Consider the following 21,658-nt stretch of genomic DNA (forward strand, 5'->3'; position numbering starts at 1 on the left):
AGCAGAATTTAGGGACGTTGTAGCAACGTCGCGAGTCGTGAGGAACGCGCCGAATCAGCCCATGGGCAGCAATATACTGGACACGGTCCCCCCCCCCCGCCCCCGCTCCTCTGTACAGCCACCTGGTTCCACACTACAAAGACGCAGAGGACACCGGACCACCAGACGACTGTACTCGGTAAGTTGGAGTCATCTTCACCTCCCATCAGGACTGGGACTATCTTCAGAGGAAGGGCAGCTGGAACCTGCAATACAACTGCAGAGTTCAACCCTACAGGAGGACAGGGAGCTCAACTTGGGAGTTGCAGCCAAAAATGTATCTGAATCTCATGGGTCTGCGACTACCTTGCTGAGACTCACTGACTTATATCTGCACACTGCAACCAACGTTGTCTATTGTGACAGCAGAGACATACCCTGAAAGAGGCCGTTCATCTTCATGGTTATTTTTATTCCCAAAATTAGTTTTATTATTTTGGGTTTTTTTTTCTCTTTTCTTTTCTTTTGCTCCTCTTATCTTTAATATTTTCCCTACTCTTCGCAAATATGTTTTTCTCTCCTTTTTTTCTTTTCTTCTTTCTTTTCTCTTTCCTTTCTCTCTCTCTTACACTCACTGTCTTGCTCTCCCACATTGTTCATCTTCCCTTTTTGTCCCTGTTTTGGTCCTCATTTGGAGTTCTTCTGTATTTTCCTATTATTCTCTTTTTCCTTCTCACCTGTGTCCTCTGATCACACTGTTAACCTTCCCCTGTCCTTCTGCCCATCTATCCCTCCCTCCCCAATCCCTTCTAACTCCCAATCCCAAAGGGTAAAGTTGTTATATTGAAGAGTTTATTTACTATATGTTGGGTTGGTCCTCGATCTTGATTTAATTCATACAGCTAAAGGTGATAGATTAATAACTACTACAAAATGTCATTTTCAAAGATGTACTTGATACAATGGTGTTGCTGACTGTATCACTTGGGCTAAGGTGTTGGCATTGATCGAGTCAATGAACCTTCCTAGTATAAGGAAAATGAGATAGCCTTAAAGTCATTGGAGACTCAAAACTTCAAGACCTGCTACATGTGGAAGACACCTCTGAGAAGCAATCATTCCATAAGGGTTCTACTTACAAGCAACAAAGATACCTACAATAAGCAATTTCAAACTATCATCCCAGGAGTTAAACCAAGGACATTACCAAAATCAAAAAGGAGAAGACATTTAAGCACGGAACAAACTCAGACTTCCACCCCACCAAGGGTAAATCCTAGGGGAAATGAGATGGAAAAGTCCCATAACCAACCACCTGGATACCCTGAACTGATAGCAGAGGAAGTAACAAAACAGATGAATGAGGCTCTAGAAAAATTCAAAACAGAAATAATCTCCCAGATATCCGCAGAAATGGTGAGCAGAGTAAAAGACATGATTAGAGGATCTAGAACAGAAACAGATAAAAAAATAGCTGAGCTCAGAAACATGCTGGAAGCCATGAATACTCAGTAAAAGAAAGAAATGGAAACCATGATCGCCCAACATAAGAAAGAAATGGAATCCATGACACAGATTCAAACAGATATTCAGGAGATCAAAAACTCCATTGAAAGTATCCACAGCAGATTAAGGGAATCTGAAGATAGAATATCAGATACAGAAGACAGGATCGCAGTTAGAGACCATGAAAATAGAGATTTCTTAAAAATAGTAAGGGACTATGAGAAATCAATCCAATAACGGCTAGATGATGCAAAGAAGAATAACATAAGACTGATAGGAGTCCATGAAAGAACAGGAGAAAGCATAATTGACATAAAAGTGTTCACAGAAGTAACAGTGGAAAACTTCCCAGACAGAGGTAGAGAATTGGACATACAGATAAGTGAGGCATATAGAACTCCAACTAGCCATGATCAAAAAAAATCTACATCTAGACATATAATAGTCAAGATCCCAGAAACCAAACAGAAAAAAAAAATCCTATAAGGGGTTAGAGAAAAGAAACAAATCACCTACAAAGGAAAGCCCATCAGAATCACAGAAGACTTCTCAACACAAACCCTCAAATCAAGGAGAGCCTGGAGTGAACTATTTCTAGCCCTAAAAGAAAATAACTTCCAACCTAGACAGTTGAATCCTGCAAAATTATCTTTCAAAATCGATGGGGAAATTAGATACTTCCACGACAAAGAATATCTGAGAAATTTCATGAACACCAAACCAGCACTACAAGCAATTCTAAATAATATCCTAGAAAAAAACAATGAAGGCCACAACTCCATGCGGCCCAACAGAGGGAAGCCACCAGGCAAGGTAAGACACTAAAGGGAAAGAGGGAAAAATAAGAAGTGAAAGAGCCAACAAAAGTAAAACAACATGACAAGGATAAATCAATATCTATCAATTATAACCCTCAATGTTAATTGCCTCAATTCACCAATCAAAAGAAATAGACTGGCAGAATGGATTAAAAAGGAAAATGCAACAATATGCTGCATATAAGAAATACACCCAACTCAAAAAGAAACTCATAGACTGAAAGTAAAAGGATGGAAAACAGTTCTCCATGTCACAGGAACCCAGAAGAAATCAGGAGAAGCAATCTTATTTGCAGACAAAGTAGATTTCAAACCAAAACTAAGAGAGACAAAGATGGTTACTACATCTTTGTGAAGGGGACAATCCAAGAGGAAGAGATGACAATCCTAAATATATATGTACCAAATACAAATGCCCCCAACTACACAAAACAAATATTAATAGACATGGAAAACCAAATAAACACTAAAATAATTGTAGTGGGGGACCTCAATACCCCACTATCACAAACAGACAGATCATCTAGACAAAAAGTTAACAAGGAAATTCTAGAACTGAACCAAGCTACTGAACAAATGGACTTAATAGATGTTTACAGAGTGTTCCACCCCACAAAATCAGAATACACATTCTTTTTGGCTGCACACGGGTCATTCTCCAGAATAGACCACATGCTAGCTCATAGGACATGTCTAAGTAAATGTAAATGAATAGAAGTTACCCCCTGTATATTATCAGACCATAGTGCAATAAAATTGGAGATCAATAACATAAGAAACCTCAAAACCCCAACAAACACATGGGAACTGAATAACACCCTCTTGAACAGCCAATGGGTCACAGAAGTAATTAAAGAAGAAATAAAACATTTTTTACAAGTAAATGAAAATGCCAGTACAACATACAGGAATCTATGGGACACAATGAAAGCAGTTCTACGTGGGAAATTCATAGCAGTGAATCCCTTTATTAGGACAACAGAGAGAACTCAGATAAATAACCTAATGCAGAACCTCAAGCTCCTAGAAAAAGAAAAGCATTAATGAATCCAAAGCTTGTACAAGACAGGAAATTATAAAGATCAGGGCAGAAATCAATGCAATGGAGACTAAGAGAACAATACAAAAAATCAATGAATCAAAGAGTTGGTTTTTTGAAAGAACAAATAAAATTGATAAACCTTTAGCCACCCTTATCAAAAAAGGAAAGAAAAGGCACAAATACATGCAATTAAGAATGAAAAAGGTGAGGTCACGACAGATCCAACAGAAAGCAGGGGATCATCAATACCTACTTCGAGAACCTCTACTCCAATAAAATGGAAAACACAGAAGAAATGGGCAGATTCCTAGATACATATGAATTGCCAAAGTTAAATGAAGATATAGAAACTCTAATCATCCCAATTACAATGAATGAAATTGAAAATGTAATAAAATATTTAACAACAAAGAAAAGCCCAGGTCCGGATGGCTTCACTGCTGAATTTTACAAGACTTTTAAAAAAGAACTAACGCCATTACTCTTTAAACTCATCAAGGAAATTGAAAGGGAAGCAGTACTTCCAAATTAATTCCTGGAAGGAAGTGTTACTTTGATTCCAAAACCAGGGAAAGACCCAATCCAAAAAGAGAACTACAGGCCAATCTCCCTAATGAACATAGATGAAAAATCCTCAACAAGATCCTGGCAAACAGAATACAGAGGGTCATCAAGAAGATCATACATCTTGACCAAATCGGATTTATCCCAGGGATGCCAGGATGGTTCAACATTCATAAATCAATAAATGTAATACACCATATTAACAGTCAAGGACAAAAACCATATGATCATCTCAATAGATACAGAAAAAGCATTTGACAAAATCCAGCACCCATTCATGATAAAAACCCTACAGAAAAGCATAATAGAACGTCTTTATCTTAACCTGATTAAGGCTATCTATGAAAAACTAACAGCCAACATCATACTAAATGGTCAAAAACTGAAAACTTTCACCCTAAAATCAGGAACAAGATAAGGATGCCCACTATCACCACTCCTGTTCAATATAGTTCTGGAAACATTAGCCACATCAATTAGAAAAGAGAAAGAAATAAAAGGAATAAAGATAGGAAAAGAAGAGGTTAAACTGTCATTACTTGCTGACGATATGATATTTTACATAGAAGACCCAAAAAACTCTGCCAGAAGACTTCTAGACTTAATTGACAGATTCAGTAGAGTAGCTGGATACAAGGTCAACACTCCAAAAACAATAGCCTTCTTGTACACAAAGAAAAGACTCACTGAGAGAGAAATTAGGGAAACAATTCCTTTTACAATAGTATCCAAACAAATGAAATATCTAGGAATCAATCTAACAAAGGAAGCAAAAGACCTCTACACTGAAAACTACAGCACTCTGAAAAAAAAGATCGAAGACGATACAAGAAAATGGAAAGACATCCCTTGCTCCTGGGTAGGAAGAACCAATATAGTAAAAATGGCCATACTTCCAAAACTACTATATAGATTCAATGCAATGCCAATTGAAATTCCAACAATATACTTCACAGAACTAGAGAAAACAATCCAAAAATTCATTTGGAACCATAAGAGAACTAGAATAGCTAAAGGAATTCTAAGTAACAGACACATGGCTCGGGGTATCACAATCCCCAAGTTCAAACTATACTGCAAAGCTACTGTGATACAATCAGCATGGTACTGGCAAAGGAACAGACCTGAGGATCAGTGGAATAGAATTAGAAGATGCAGAAACAACTCCAGACATGCTCAGCTACCTCATCTTTGACAAAGGAGCCAACCACCATCATTGTAGGAAAGATAGCCTATTTAATAAATGGTGTTGGAAAAACTGGATTTCAACCTGCCAAAGATTAAAACTAGATCCATACCTATACCATGCACTAAACTAAGATTGAAGTGGATTAAAGATCTAAATATTAACACAGAAACACTAAACTTGCTGGAAGGTAAGTTAGGTAGAACTCTTGAAGACATTGGCATAGGAAAAGACTTCATGAACAAAACCTCAGCAGCACGGGAACTAGCAGAAAGAATCAACAACTGGGATTTCATCTTATCAAAAAGCTTCTGCACTGCAAAAGAAACCACCAACAGAGCTAACAGACAACCTACAATATGGGAAAAAATTTTTAGCATCTGTACCTCAGATAAAGGACTACGATCTAGAATATATAAAGACGTGAAAAAAATCAGACCCCCCAAATTCAAAGACCCAATTCAAAAATGGGCATCTGAAATGAACAGACATTTCTCAGACAAGGAAGTAAAAGCAGCAAACAAATATATAAAAAAAATGTTCAACATCACTCATCATTCGAGAGATGCAGATGAAAACAACACTGAGATTCCACCTTAACCCAGAAATAATGGCTGCTATCAAGAAATCAACAAATAAAAATGCTGGCGGGGTTGTGGGGAGAAAGGAACCCTTCTCCATTGCTGGTGGGAGTGCAGACTGGTGCAACCACTGTGGAAGTCAGTATGGAGATACCTCAAAGAACTAGGACTAGGGTCCCATTTGACCCAGCTATTCCCCTGCTAGGTATCTTCCCCAAAGAATTAAAAGATTCATACTGCAGTGATATATGTGCACCCACGTTCATAGCGGCACAGTTTGTAATAGCTAAAGCTTGGAAGCAGCCCCAGTGCCCATCAACTGGAAACTGGATAAAGAAAATGTGTTTTTTTTCTAAAATGGAGTACTACTCAGCCATAAAGAATGAAAAACTAGAGTCATTTATCGCTAAATGAATGCATATCAAAGCCATACTCTTAAGTGAAATAAATAGGACACACATGTGTAAATACCAAATAGTTTCACTAGTGTGACAAACTGATAATGTAAACAAGGGTTAAAATGATTAAAATGAATAACTGATAATTTGAAATCGGAAAAAAAGGTCCAAAGACGAAGGAGTGAAGGGAGGGGAAGGGGAAAGGAAAAGAGGGAAAGGAAAAACTATGAGAAAAGAAAAAAAAATGGAAATGAAATCTATATAAATAGGGAAGGGAGGAGGGCGTGAAGGGTGCACAGGTAATGGGGAAATAAAAAATAAGAACCAAGATATATCATGTACAGGTACAAATGCCCAATGATAAATGTAAACGAATTGTATACCTAAAATGTACCAATAGAAGAACTAAAAAAAAAAAAGAAAGCAGAATTTACATGGTAAACTACAATTTTCAGTCCCTATTTAAAGTTCTAATGGAGTTAATACTACTTACCTATACACACGAGCCTGGCAGCTTCTCTGAACTTCCTAAGCATTGGTTTCCTTAAATTTAAAATGGGGGTAAAAATATTTTGCAAAAAGTTGTCTGGAGAATTAGGGCAACAAATGTAATGTCCCTAGGATATTATAGTGGAGCTTTTTCTGATTTTTAAATTTTGTTTCCTGTTTCAAAATAAAAGCTAAATGTTTATGTGCTTTGGGGCCTTAGTTATCCTATACTCCCCAATAATACTGTGCTATTTCTATCCACATTCTATGTACCATATATGCTCGACAATGCATTCCTCTGCACTTTTTTTTTTTTTTTCGGTACTGGGGGTCAAACTCTGGTCCTTGCACCTGCAAGGGAGGTGGCGGAACCACTGAGCTAAATCCTCAGCCCTCCCAATTCTATTTTTAATATTTTTTTTAATGTTTGAAATATTAAGGGCCTAAGAAGTTGTGGTTAAAACAACATTAATTCTGGATTTTCTATCTATACACATTATTTAAAATATACTCTAATCTAATTGATGAACAGTAAGGTAAATCTGACATAAAAATTACGATCAAACCATTGTCCTTAGAGTTTTCTTAAAACCTCTAACCTCATATGCTAGAGGTCAGAGGCTAAACAAGTGATATTTGTCATGTAGTTAGCTGTAGAGAAAACGATCACTTAATAAAAGTGATTAGCTGATTTAAATGAAAGTGACTGATTTTCATTTAACATTTGTCCACTACCGTTAGCCCAAGTTGGAAAATCAATTTCAGCACAATGCAATGGGAGAACAAGCCCCATGTATCTCTATATATTTAATGACAGGAACACATCAGTATTCTTGCTTATAGCAGTATTAAATAAAAGCAAAGCTGTGCTTAAATGATTTTGTAGTTGTCACACAAGGCAGCAAAATGTAACATCAAAATGACAATGCAGATAATCTAATATCACTATTAATATCTCTTCTTTTTGGAAGACAATTATCAAGAATTCAAGAAGTCTTATAAACACAGAATACTGTCATAAAATTTAAATGTACTGATCTTAAATCTGTATCTTCTTTACCTTTTTCTATATTCAGTTGTTTTAAAGATAACAGTAGTAAAATATCCTTATGAATCTGGAATCATAATATTGCTATGGTCATTTGAACATGTTTCAGACTATTGTCAGGAATATGAGCCAGTCTTTCAGTCTTACAGTAACTTGTAAAATGTTTATACCTTTATTAATTATGAGCTCATAAAATGTCTAGTTACTAAAAACATAAACTAATTCTAACATATTTGCAAATAGTAAACCAGATGTGCTTTTTACCAGCATGAATTTTTTCACTCAACAGAAACAATGAAAAGCTCCTCTCTGAAGGGTGATTTGCAGGGTCCAGAGTCACCCTTCTAAGCATAACAGGAAAAGCCCCATAGAGCTGTCCTAGTTTGAATTTGAAAAAAAGACTGCTAGAACTTAAAGGTATCTTTCTGATCATGTATGCCTCAATATACAAATGAGAAACTGAGGGGAAAGAGATTAGGAAATTAAAAGTAATCCATGGCAGGGCTGGGGTCACAAGTCCTCAACTCGCAATCCAGGGTTTTTGCCAATCTGCTATTAAGAGCTCTAGGAATTGCTTTAGTTCTACCTTGCTCCTATAATCCACTCCCCAACTCTCAGTCTCTGCTACAGCTTAGAAAATATCTTGCAATTTTTAAAACATATAAGCAATTTCATATTTCTTGTGCCTTTGAACATTCTTTTCCTCCTGGGGCACAGAATTCGAGTAAAGACAAAACCTGCAAGGAGTTAAATTATACAACTCCCAAGGTCTAAGTTAGTACAAATCTTCCTTATTCTGTGTACCCTATGAGATTTCTGTGGAATTTACTGCCACCTATAAATATCAAATTTTTTTATGGATACATGCAAAATTACATATACCCAAACAATTGCATATACAGTGGTACCTTGGTACATGAGCTTAATGTGTTACACAATTTTGGAAAAGATGGTCATGTTTGTGTTTGTATGGAAAATGTGGCCACAGTAGTGCCTGCCACCCGATGTAAAGTTTGCAAACAAAAATAAAATTTCACCAATTTCTTTTGTTGGCAAACCAAATTGTTTTCCAACAAAAACATTCTTGAAACAAGGTACATATGTAATAGACAAATTAACGTGAATACATGCCAAAAGAAGTTAGCACAATTGATAATTCAGGCATCAGAAGAGTCAGGTTGAAAACTAAAAATTTAAAAGCCTTCCCTGGCCTATATGATTGCCCCAATCCAGTCAGTTATTTATGAGCATAAAGTTCTGTGCTGTCAAATGACTCACTGGATGAGAAATTTAAAACAACAAAAAGAAAAAGAAACACCTGAATGTCAGTAATGTAACCTTGAGGAATTCACTAAACATTTTTGGGTCTCACATTCTTCATCTGTAAAATCAGAGCACAATAAATAAAACTCGTAAACTGTTAACAAAAATAACACCATGGCACATTCTTAGGGCCTAGTGAGTGCCCATGACTGTTAGCTGAATTTGAGCTTTAAAACTTTCCAATGAAAACAAATTTCCTCCCTTTCCTAAAATTATGAATTTGCTCAATAACTACAATGCACACCACCTCTCATTAGATGCATAAACACTGCTACACACTCACAGTACACACCTGCATATAATAAGCATTGGAAGTATTGAAGTTCAAGCCTCAGTGATCTCCCTAAATATTCATGAGAAGCAAGGAAGAAGACCCCTAAATGGTTAAGAAAAACATCTGAATCCAAAAATCTCTGACCACTCTGTTCTGAACCTAATGGTCTAAAAAGAGAGAAAGAGATAAGTTGGCAACTGGAAAGAGTTTTCTTTTATACAAGAATCCACTTGACCTCTTAATTCTCCATACCTGCACTAGCATAACTTTTATGTGACTCTTTTTATGACCATGATAAAAGCCTGTACACAAAAATAGAGACATTTTTCTCCAAGCCACAGAGCAAAACACACTATTTATCTTCCCTGTCACAAACTTGAGAACCTTCCAACAGCTTAGTTTTAATTTCCTTAGGATTATATTATGACATGTCTTAGTCATTTTCTTATTGCTGGGTCAAACTACCCGACACCCACAAATTAAAGGAAGAGAGGTTTATTTTGGCTCACACTTTGCAGAGGTTTCAGTCCATAGGTGGCTGGCTCTAAGGCAAGGCAGCAGCACAGAGGAGAAACAGTTCATGGCATGGCAGTCAGGAAGAAGCAGCCACGAGGGAGGAGGAGATATATATATATATATATATATTCACTCCTACAGGATATGCACAAAGTGACCCAATTCTTCCTACCAGGCTTCATCTCCCAACATCACACCCAGCTATAAACCCATCAGGGAATTAATGCAGTGATGAGTATCACACACCCATAATCCAGTCACTTCCCCAAAGACTCACCTGTGAGTACATGGGGCTGTGGGGGGACATCTAGGTACACAGCATAAGCCAAACCAAACTACTCATCTCAAAATTTTTACCAGCTCTCCACAGCCTATACATTAAAATCCAAATTCTTGACACCTACGGACTTTTCCATCTCTATTTAGTCACTATATGAAAAATAAACAAATAAAACAACTCATTTTTATAGTATTTAAAATAAAAGAGGAAAAAAACAGTGCTGCAAAAGAAGAAACATGTATCTCAAAGCCAAATTTGTGATTTTAACTTTGAGGACAATTTAATAATAAGTAAGCCATTGGCTATACCTTCCTATTGAAATTTAGTTAACTGTCATCAGAAGGAAGATATCTGTATAAAAACTGAAATGATTCAGTGTTCTATACATTTTCATTACCCAGTTTTTTGTGCAAATATATAGTGAACATGAGATATAATTCTGAAAATGTGTATCCAAAATTTTGAGCTTTGTCTGTTTTTTAAACATTTCCTCTCAAAAAAATTAAAACACATTTTCCAGGAGTCAGAATATTAATAATATAATTATTAAGAATCACACATAGAAAAGTATCAGAATATTACCATAGGCTTAATAATAAAGGAAGAGTTATAGAAACTAAATGAAGCTCTTTTCCTCCCTGGCTGCCTGAGGATCTGTTGCCATCGTGAATGACATGGTAACTATCCAGACCCGGAAGTTCATGACCAACCGACCACTTCAAAGGAAACAAATGGTGGTTGATGTCCTTCATCCCAGGAAAGCAACAGTACCCAAGACAGAAATTCGGGAAAAACTTGCCAAAATGTACAAGACTACACTGGATGTCATTTTTGTATTTGGATTCAGAACCCATTTCGGAGGTGGCAAGACAACTGGCTTCGGCATGATTTATGATTCTTTGGATTATATGAAGAAAAATGAACTCAAACATAGACTTGCAAGACACAGCCTGTATGAGAAGAAAAAGACATCAAGAAAGCAGTGGAAGGAATGCAAGAACAGAATGAAGAAAGTCAGGGGCACCGCAAAGGCCAATGTTGGTGCTGCCAAATAGTTAGCTGGAGATCAGAGAACAGCCAAAGGAGTAAAGATTTTGCAGTGCCTGTCTGCAGTGACTGCAGGTTTTTCATGAGAGGATTAATAAACTATAAAATCTTCAAAAAGAAAAAAAAGAAACTAAATGAAATACCCATGGGGGGGGTGTTAAGGGAGATTTTAAGACAAAACTGCTTGATCTGATTACTTTCAAGTGCTTAAGCCTTCAATCATAGAATATGCAACCTTAAAAACATATAATTTGTAATTTGTTACTTAAACATTCTATGTTCTTACTGCCTACAAATTTTTCAGAGACAATATCCTTTCCATTCTTCATCACTTTTCTTTCTTTCCTTCTTTTTCTTATTCTAATTCTCAATTCTTTTTTTCATTTCACCTTATAATCTGAGATTTCCTCTTCAGTAAAGTATTTTGTAACACTGGTAAACAGGAAAGTAATATTCTTCACATTTATTGCTGTTGCCATAAATAGGGATTTTATTTGGATTTATTGTTACTTGTCTATCATTCCTATCAGCCCTACAGTAACTATCAAAAGCTGAAGTCCTGAAAATTAACCCAGGGAAATGTTTCAAAAATGAAAATGAAAATACTTATATTTTAAACATACATACACACACATACACTCTTTTCTCTCTTTCCTAAAATTCTTATCGTAAAAGACATCTGATACCAAAGCATGAATGGTGTATTAAGGGTTCAACTTCAGTATTAATAAGATTTAAAACTCCTGCCAATTAATTATGATTAATGACAGAAGTCATCTCCTTTCCCCACTGTAACACTCCCCCATATCTCTTCAATTCCCTGTTCCATAGACCCTTTCATGCTCACTCGAGGCTGTGAAAGCCAAGGTCTTGAAACTTTAATCCTGTTATCTGCTGATTTTTGTATCTGAGGTTAACTAAGTAGACATTCAGCAAATTTACAACCAACAGCTCAGAGAGCTGCCCTGCTTTAAGCAGTTAACAGAAAAGGAACTAACTGAGATAAAAGTGTAGGATTAGTTTATAAATTTGGATTCAGAGGACACCTGAAGCCATCATACCTCTCCTGGAAAGTAGAATCTTAATCAAATACTCAGTTTTCTCACTGCTGAGAAAAGCCAGAACTTCTGTAAACTGGATGAATGAGACTCTCAGAACTAGCACAAGACACATTCCAGCCAGCACAGTAGATGTCAACAAGAGACGTCGACATTAAAATATAAGGTTGTATCATTAAACATATATAATTTTGCTAGGACATATACAGTTCTCACAGTAATTCTAATCACTTAAAACTTTTCTTGGGTCTAATAATGAAAGATCAAGCCAGCCGACCAAGGATAGTAATCTCCAAAAACTATGAGCTAAATAAACTTTTTCTCCCTTAAAAAAAGAAAGATCAAATCTGTTTTAGAAAAAAAGGAACTTCTAGCAAAAAAAATAAACATATTTTGCTAAGAATAATAAAAATTACAAACCTTCATCTAACCTAAAGGAAAATTTTTGTCATGCTTCTTACTCATAAAATGCTCAACAGATTTAATTGTAACTTAAAAATTACTCACATCCCAAAATGACAAATTTTCGTTCCATAAAAATAAAACTTTTATGTATCAGCATTCTCTGCTATCTCTTAACAGGAAGTAATTTAAATTTTAGAATTCCTTTGTCTTAATTTCTCAGGAGTTTAGTTACAGAGAAGAGTCACAAAAGTTAAATAGTAAGTAATGATAACAGAAACTTTTAAATTGTATAAAGCCAAATAATGTATCTCTTACAGATGACCAATATCTTATGCATATAATCATCAATATTTTATCTTATCCTTAATTATAATAAATTGAAAGGATATTTATATGATAAATTCTGTTCCTTCAATCAATATCTCATGCATATATTAAGGTAATAATGTGATCTGGTAGCACAGGACACCATATCCATGATTAGAAAGTTAAAATCTTGATCCTTCTCACCGAGTTTTGGGAGTGACAGTAGTAATACATTAACAGAGCAGATGAGTAAGAGAAGAGTTATACGTTTAACTAAAATCTGAAGGCCATCCATGAGGAATATGGTTAAATCCGGTTAAACACAGATAATGTAGTGACAACAGATCACCCAAGTGGAAACTTCATACAAGCTCTGAGACATCTGAGTGGAAGTGGGAGGGAGGACTGGACTGCCAAGGAATGACATGTCTAACGGGGGTTGGGAAGTGGTGCATGTCTCTGTGCTCTCCTGAGAAAAGCGAGGTGGGAGAGCAACAGACCAAGACTTAGACCTTGGAAATCAATTCCTGCTAGGAAGGGAGAGAAATGAAAGAGTTTATTATTCTCTATTTACAACATCTAAGCTGTATGCTATTAAATGTGATACTTGAGGTTTTTACTAAAATATGGTTTATAGGCTTACTATGTTGGACAGGTAGATATGAATGGTGTTTCCATGTGTCCAACTCTCAGTAGGGTGGGCCTTGAAGCTATGTGAATAAAATACACTACACTGAATTCCCAATAAACTGTTAAGAAATCATTAGTGTCAAAATGGCTGTGTTAGAAACCCATTATTTTAACATGGAAAGAGTTCTTGTTTTTTAAAAAATTTGTTACAAGTCTCTCATTTTCATTCAAATCAAAATATGCTTATTATTGGATCAGATTATGAAAGATGAATTCTATAGATATAAAAATGTTTATGTAACTATATAAAATTTTCAGTACACTAACCTGCTTGCTAAGAAATATTATTTTAATACATATTAAGAAATTAGAAGCAATATTTTCACAAAATTTTCTAAGTGAAAAGAGCTCTTTAAGGAGAGAGGTGTGATGTATATTGAAGAATAAAATTATTTTGAGATGAGAAAGAGTGCAAAAACTATTCTAATTTTATTTTTTAAACAGGATAAGGAAGAAAAATGGAAATTTTATAATCTTTTAAAATAAAAATAATATTTAATTTCAAGTCAAAAAAATAAAACAATAAACTGAGAAACTGAAAGTGTAAATAAGGATTAAAAAGTATAATAGATAATGTGAAATAGGAAGAAAAGGAGCAAAGGGGAAGGGGAAGTGGGAGGGGTAGGGGAAGGAAAGAAGGGAATGGAATTAATATGAGAAAATTAAAAAATGGAAAGTGTAAATAGGGAGGGATGGAGGGGTTGAAGGGAGGGGAGGGGAATGGAGAAAAAATAAGAACCAAGAGAGATTATGTAAAGGTGCAAATTTCCAATGATGAATGTCATTATATCGTATACCTAAAATGCACCAATAAAATTAATTTTAAAAAATAAACAAATGAATGTCCATTAATGTATGTGTAGTTTTCTATTTGCAAAGCTTGAAAAATGAATTATTTTCACTTTATACCTCAAAATCACATCAGTTTCAAAACTTTCAAATGCTAAAGTGTGCAATTTGATTTGAAGTGAGAATAGTGAAAAAATATAAATGATTATATGATACAATTTCTTAAAAATTACTTAAGTATTATAAGCCTGCAGTATATAGTATAAAAATCTTCTTTTATTTACAAATAAAAAATGAAATAAAATATTTAGTGAAACTAAAAAGGTATTCATCCTTAAAAGTATACATTTATATAACATGTTAATAATAAGTACTTTTAAGAATAAGGGAACAAAAAATAATCCTACTCAAGTCAATTTCCTTTAACTAAATTTTGAAGTTTTCTTTACTAAACTTATAAATGAGCATCTGTGGACATAAAGGCATCATCATAATGCATTAAACTGTCTATTAAAAATGTACTTTTGTCTTTTTTACACTGGGTCGTCTGAGGTCCAAATTAAAATTTAGGTATTTAACATAGGCAGAATAATATAATTTTTATAAATTATGAAAAAGTGTAGTGATTGATTTAGAATATATTTAATATTTTATGATAAAATTCTATTAAAACTAGACTTAAAGTACTAAAAAAAGAGAAAAAAAGTAAAAAATTGTATCTGTGTTAACATTTCTGTTCCAAACTGTATAGTTTAATTGATGCCTTCAAGATGTTCTATACATCAAATCTATACAGTGAGTCAAAAAGAAAAGTGTTCAGTCTTCAACTAAGGTTAACACTGCGCCAAAGGTCACTGATGATCAAAAAAATGTATTTCTAAAATCAGTGCATGAGCTTAAGAATAGGTTTTTACACTAATAAAATAATTTGCTTCTTATCAAAAGATTTCAATTTTAACCAAGATATACCTTTAATAAACTCATAAGTTAATAAACAAAATATTATGTGATGCTAGTAAATAGCAAATAACATGGACAAGGTGAAAAAGTCTATTAAGTATCTCAAACTCTATTTATATGTTCTTTTAAAAAATTAATCTTTTTGGTTGTTGAAGTGATTTGATTTGCATATTCTGCATTTCACTTCAGGGAACCAGAAAGAGTTAACACTTTTGCCAGCTTATATATATAATTAGGAGATTATTTTATTAAAGCTAAGAGATGATATCAAAAACATAATGTTTATCACGAATCTGTTAGTATTTTCCACTGAAACAGGCATTGGTTGATGACACACACTGAAAAACTATGTTCTATCATATTATATATTTGTGTTAAACATAGTTCATACATACACACATGTGCTCCTAAATCAGACAGCAAGATCGTACTAACAGTGTTCATGGCAGGGGTTATTTTAGCAAAAACGTTGTATTTCAAACATGTATAAGCCAAAGTTAATCACTTCTATTATAAACAGGATACAATGGAATTTTAAGGTTGCAATGAAATTTGGAGGCAAAAGATAATAAAAATGGAAGATACCAGTGGTAATATACAGGTAGAAATGTCTAGGAATATTCTTTCCCAGTATGGTCACATCATAATTGGCCTAAAAGACTACAATATATTTAGATCTCACAGAAATAAAAGATAATCAACTTAAAGTTTATAACATTTATATATTTTTCTCGTCTTTCACTTTAGTATGAAAAAGTGTATTAAAGTATTAACAGCACTGCATATAAGGTTGACTCAGTCAAAAATAAAGGCTTTCCATAGAGCTCCTAAAATCTGTTACAAAGTGCAGCTACATGTCATAAAATACTTGGATCAACTCTTTAAAGACTGAGTTTGAATGCAGCCATTTTAACAACATAACTTTTGAAATAATGCTATTTTGTACCAAAACTATTAACAAAAATATTTTAAAATTTTTTTTTTAATTCAGTCATTAGCAGTATAAATCCAGGTATTGAAAATACTTGAAACATCAAATCATTTGAGTAAATGTTTCAATCTGCCTTGAAAGGCCTTCAAGTGGTTGACACTCTGCAAATGTCACGGGGAACAAAGGCAGGTGACAGGTGACACAAAATCGCTGCTCTCAAGTTGTTCATTCAGTGTGAAGGGGCCATGGGTGTTGAGCATCACGGTGTTCAGAGTGAGCCCGAGGAAGGCTGGATTCACTGCACAAGCTGCCACTGGAGAGGGCAAGGGACCTGTTTCGTGTGTGAGTATTCAGAAGTGGGACTGACATCTATAACATCAGAGATGTAAAGCAGAGGTGGAGTCTAAATCACTTGCCCTGGAGGTTATCAGGCTCCCGTGGTGCCTCTTCCATGAACTTGTGCTCCTTGTGTTCTCAGATTCGCTTTTTGTTTGGCTGTAGATTTTTAAAATTTGGAGTGAGGTTGTGTTGTCAGGATGGATACTTTTTAAAAGAGTAGATGCCATCAGTCATTTCTAAGAATGAAAAGTCCATCTGAATAACAAAAGTCCTCATAACATAATACAGCTACCTTAATTGAAAACTCGATGAAAACTTTGCCCTACACTGGTATCTGTCCCCAGGCCATTGCTCTCTGGCCTCTTCCTGCTTCAAATGGATACCTTTGAGTCAGCGCCTACCCTTCAAGTCACAATGGTCATGCAGCTATTTTATCGGATGAGGGAGCATACATTTTATGAATGATGGTAATTTACATTACCATGGAATTTTTATGATCTTTCCATACCCTGGAGCTCTCACTTGCCTGGCTAGTTTCATAACCAACTCTCTTGTCATACACATGTGTACACAACTTTAAGAGTTTTTGCAACACTCTCAGTGAAAATTTAACAAATTTTTGAATGGCTGAACATAGGGAGCAGAATGAGGAGTTTCCAAAGGAGAAAAAAAATGTTTACTTACTTTGGGCCTATATCCAATGATAGGTATGAAGCCTTGTAAAGAGAAACAAAGCAAATGCAATTTTTGAGCTCTGTGTTTTGCTAAAATAATTCTATCCATGTGGAAAAAAAACCCCACCTAATTCAATTTCACCTCCATTGCAATGTTTAAAAATACCCTACAGATTTTAAAACATGTAGTGGATGTATTCATCGATGTTACCAGGATTCTCCTTTTGCAACAGACAAATTCCTGTCTCTTTTCTGGTGCCTGAGGAACTGCTGTGTGAAGGTTAACATAACCTCGACTGAACAACTCCAAAACTAGTCCATGCTTTCTTCTTTCTATGCCTTTCTGCTTCTCTAACTCTCTATTCAAATAAAAAAGAGGAGCGCATGGTAATGCATCATTTATAAATTACCTTGTTACTGAAAAAAAAAAGCAGCAAAACAAAACAGTGCTTTGAAAACCAAACAAACTCCTGCTGCGTACTCCAGCACGTTTGATGGAGACCCTTCAAAAGAGTCCCTGGCTTAGTGGAGGTTGTTTATGTGGAGACTTCGATCTGTACCTGCTGTCCCCTGTCATTCCCTGGAAACTTGGCGGCAGATGTTGCAGCGTTAAGTTGTCTCTGAAGTGGCTTTCGGTCCCGTCTCCCCACCGCAACGGAGTCAAACTGCATTAGATCTCTTATTTGTGCCTAAGGCAAGTTTGGGAGCGCAGCTGTGTCCACCCCTACTTCTACCTTTGGTGTTTTAGGCCTCCAGGCTGCGTGCGCGAGACCAAAACGGTTCTGCCGATCTCAACTACCTCCGCTGACAATCGGGGCGCTGGCTGCCGTGGCTGCAAACAGATGTCGGGGACAACCTGATAGCGCGCACCTGGACGTGGGCCCCCACCCCGCGCGCCGCGCGCTGAAACATTCATGACTCGGTGCAGCTCGCGCGCCATCAAAGCCCGCGCCTGTTGCGCTGAGAGGCGGCGGGCGCCCGCGCGGAGCTTTGATACGCGGCGCCTGCACTTCAGTTACTTGATCAAGGACTCCAATTCAGCGGTGGCTTCTTCCGCAAATGAGCCCAGCGCAGCCTCTGAGCCAGAGAAGGAGAACATTTGGCTTGAAATTCACCGTGACGGGACCTGCCTAGTAAATGTGCGTGACTCAGGTCTAGTTTTAGGTAGGCTGACTTGCTTATTAAATTAAACTCTCCAGAGGCAGAGTCTGCACTAAACAATTTATAAATAAATGACAACACTGTTTTCCAAAATAGAAAACATGCTGTTGACTAGGCAGAGGTTGTGTATATTTGCAACCATTAGCCACAACCTGAAAACAATCGTTTTATTGTCTCTCGAGCGGCATAAAGTTTGTCTTGCTTTTTTTTTTTTTTAAAGAAAACATGTGGATATTATTTCCTTAAAAATTCAGGTATGATCAAGTATTCTCATTTATTTCCTTATGTAAAACAACCTGCATCCATTTCTAACAACTAGAAAGTCTCCAAAAGTCTAATTTTTGCAATGCAGAAATTGCTTTATAATCTAATGCACAAATCCCGTGCCAACACAAATACTTCATAAGAAGCATAACCCTTTGTAACTATTATACATGTACATACACACCCAAAACTATGAGCACAGGAAACATGGGAAAATAAAATTATTTGAAAAATATATTCACCAATTTATATGTTGATAAGAAAATCTTTTAGAAAAAAATTGACCTTAAGAACCAATAACGTTGGTTCCAATGAATTATTTGCATGCTTACACAAATTTTTTGAAGGGAATCAACATATCTGATCTAAGCTGACACAATTTTACAAATTTACAAATATCCTGATGCTCCACAGGATAAATTACTAGGACAATGAAATTGTTGATATAAAAGTGATAAGCAAAGGACAATGAACTTCTCATATACATGGAAGTTTTCATGAATTAGTCTGATTTCAATAGTTAGTTTAGTTAAGTATTGATTGGGCAGTAAGTTTACAAATAGCAGGATTTTACCCTTCGTGGACAACAGAGACCAATCACATATGAGTATGAAGACTAATTTTTCTCATTCAATTATTATGCACTGGCATATCTGAAAAGTTACACACAGTTTTGACATCAATTCATTTTTCCCCTTTCTTCAAGTGACTACAATGAGAGATCTAGATTGGTAGATCTATGATTAAAGAACAGGAGACGAAATAGAGGATAGTACCACCCAGACAACTTACTACCCTAAACTTTGATCTTCTCTAGTTCGTATAATTCTATGAAATAAAACATGTTTATATAAACTACATTGAGTAAAAACAATAGGATTCAGTAAGTTTAGTTTTTAAGGGCTTAACTAACTAGCCATACTAAGTAGAAGTTAGCAGTGAGCCACGCTCTTCTTCTCATGCATAAAGCATTACTAAAGTAGATCATCGTATTTTAATATCATGCATCAAAAGTAGTAGTGTCAGATATACTCTAAATCCCCATATTAATCTTGCCTCTAGGTTACCATTTTCCTAGTAGGTAAGTTACTTTAAGTTCTCTAAAAAAAAAAGCCACTAAAGTAAAAAAGAACTGCATTCTAAGAAATGCTGTATGCTTTTTCATATAAAAATAAAATCTGGGCTGGGATGTAGCTCAGTACTAAGTGATTGCCCAGTGTGTGCAAGGCACTGGGCTTGATCCTCCAGCATTTAATAAATAAATTAATCAATTAGAAATGTTTTTTAAATGTGAGATGTTACAGTTTCAGTAAGGACTGTATCCCTGCATCATAGAAATATGATTTTATTAAACAAATAAATGGATTCAGTCCCCAGCACCAAGAAAAAAAAGTCAAATAAATGCATATTACTTCCTTGGATAACAATATTTGTTGTATTTCAGTAGTGGTAGAGACTTTTAAATAAAATCCCTGAGATATTTTTGGTGATGAAGTGTCCCATGCTAACTGCAGTTTCTTTTTTGCACAAGTGTTCTCTCAGAGAGTCACATGATTGCTTTGTCAATACAGATATTTACTGTGCTCCTTGGGGTACGAACAGGGCATTTGAAGGCTGCATTCATTTGGCTTCATTCATGCATAAAAATTGACATAATAATTATAAGAAATTAGCAGAACTGAAAGTGAAAGCACAGTGAATATAAATGAATTTAAGAGGAAAAACGAAGATGGAAAGGAGGGAGGAAGCCAAAATAATATGAGGACTTCCTAAAACATAATGTAAACATATAAAATGTTGGGTCCCTTTGGTTGTCATAATGGTGAACAGAAAGCTAATTCACAGAAGCACTGAAATGATTTTTCATGTGTGATTTTATGATTAATCTTTAGAGAATACAGGTTATAGTTATGTACGTGTGGAGTGGGGAAACTATATTGATACAGTTAATGTAAATTCAGAATATTCTTAACAATCTTTATGAAAAATGGGAAGATAGAAAATTAAAGGCTACATTTCTCAACTTGTATAAGGGAAAAGACCGTTTGATTTTAACTATATATTTAAAGCAAAACCTCAGCTTCAAAAACAATGTCATAAAGGAGCAATAGCAATAAACATAAGAGCAAAAGAGTAAATAATGCAAGCTTACCTAGTTTCCTTTAACACATTCTTTTGTGTGATTGGTTTGACTAGATGACAGAAAATATATACATATATATGTATTATAAATATGTATGTTTTTATATACCTATGTATCCTTAAATTCTGCAAGGAATTTAACAAAAAATATTAAATATCTTTGTGGACAATGAGGGAAACTTAGATTGCACTGTAGTGTGGGTCCTCATATTTACCATAATGTAATTAACTGTGCAGTGCCACCTGGGGGAAAGGACTCTTATGAAGTGCCACACTGAGGGTTTAAGAGTGGCCTGAAATACATGATAAAAATCTGCAAGTAACAAAATGTTGGAAGCAGTGAAGCTAAAAAAATATATGTATTATGATGAAAAATGAAGTCAGACAGCAATGGTCACACAGAATCATGATCCATATTTGCTGAGAAAGAAATCAATTAATTGAACAATCTAGGTTGGTTAAACTTAGTGTCCCACATTTAAGTAAGAACAAATAGAAATGCATAAATAGACAGTGGAAAAGTGATATTTTAGTCTCAAACAAAAAGGCCTACCATCTTTTATCTGTGACAAAGAAATCTTAAATCTTTGAAAGTGCTGTCCTGATTGTCATCAAAATCATTTGGAAGCAAAACTTGAAATGAATTAACTTGAGACTATTTATAATGTCTATTTATCCCCTCATGACATAACAGTAAAATGTCTGAATAATATGATTAGGAAATGCTGTTTCATATAGTATATGATATATAGACCCAATCAGATTCCTAAAATGTGACAAGCTTTGAAAGAATATGATTTCAAGAAAGAATGACTTTGGTATTATTTTAGATAAAAGTGTGTCCAAATTGCTGAAAAACAAAGGAGAAATTCTGGTCAAAATATGAAC

General features: G+C 35.2%; 1 protein-coding gene and 1 pseudogene across 1 annotated transcript in view; one reads left to right on the plus strand and one right to left on the minus strand.

Annotated features, from left to right (window-relative positions):
- The window catches only part of Antxr2 (ANTXR cell adhesion molecule 2), a 150,913-nt gene that overhangs the window by 37,518 nt on the left and 91,737 nt on the right, over positions 1 to 21,658 (minus strand). The gene's annotated exons all lie outside the window — the stretch shown is intronic.
- LOC106009689 (small ribosomal subunit protein eS24 pseudogene) lies at positions 10,676 to 11,059 on the plus strand (annotated as a pseudogene).

The sequence above is a fragment of the Heterocephalus glaber genome, unplaced genomic scaffold (genome assembly GCF_053883595.1).
Source record: "Heterocephalus glaber isolate CG9 unplaced genomic scaffold, H.glaber_assembly_v1.0 deba00001454, whole genome shotgun sequence".
NCBI lineage: Eukaryota > Metazoa > Chordata > Mammalia > Rodentia > Bathyergidae > Heterocephalus > Heterocephalus glaber.